This window comes from Egretta garzetta, unplaced genomic scaffold (assembly GCF_000687185.1).
Source record: "Egretta garzetta isolate BGI_Z169 unplaced genomic scaffold, ASM68718v1 scaffold584, whole genome shotgun sequence".
In the NCBI taxonomy this organism is placed as follows: Eukaryota; Metazoa; Chordata; class Aves; order Pelecaniformes; family Ardeidae; genus Egretta; species Egretta garzetta.
The window spans coordinates 537,122-537,971 of NW_009259529.1; positions in this window are offsets into that span (position 1 = coordinate 537,122).

An 850-nucleotide genomic window follows, 5' to 3' on the forward strand; every position below is an offset into this window, starting at 1 on the left:
CCCGGCACCGGCGCTGAGGGATGCCCACAGCTAAGATGGCGGCCAGCTGCCATTCTCGCCCGGGCGTTCATCCCTCCCCTTCCCGCCCCCCCCAAGCTTCATCGCGGGTCCGAGCCCCGCTGCCTCAAAGCCGGCGGGAGCGGCCCGGCCCTGGGCTGCCTGGCAACGCATCTTACCCTTCCTGGCTTCCTTCCCCCCTTAACCGAAGGCAGGCAGGGAGCAAGTTCTCCAGTAGCAGTGCTGCTCCGCTGCGATGTGACATCACCTCATCCCCACCACCACTTGCTTTCCCCTCCAGTTAAATTAGCAAAATGGCACCTCTCCCCCGATTTGAAAGCCAATGGCACATCCTGTGTGGCCACCCTTCCCCTCACCTCTGTTAAGGCTAGGTTATTCCCCGTCCCAAAGCTCACATTCCCCTTCCCAAAGCTGGGGCTGCGGAGTCTAAGCTGAAAGAGGCTGTAGGCCCCGGGGCAGCTGGGGCCTGTGGGAGACATCAGTGTCCCAGTCTGCTGCTGTCAGGTTGGCACGGACCAGGTGAGGATAAGCTCTTGTGTGGCCATACTGATCCCAAATAGACAGCAAAAGCAAGAAATAAGCTTGCTGTTTATTGTTAATATTTTTTTTTTTAAAATTATAGGCTGCTGGTGGAACACACAGTTGTTTACTATAAAAAGACCTACTAAAAAAAAGTTCTTCCCAAGGAGGAAAAATATTTGTAAAATAGAATGCATTAAAAAAAAATAAATGCCAAAGTTCCTTACCTTTGTAGCAAAACATATAAAGAAAAAATTCTCAAAATTTATACTAGCTCTACCCAGCAAGCATCTGGCTTTTTTCGTTGACCATT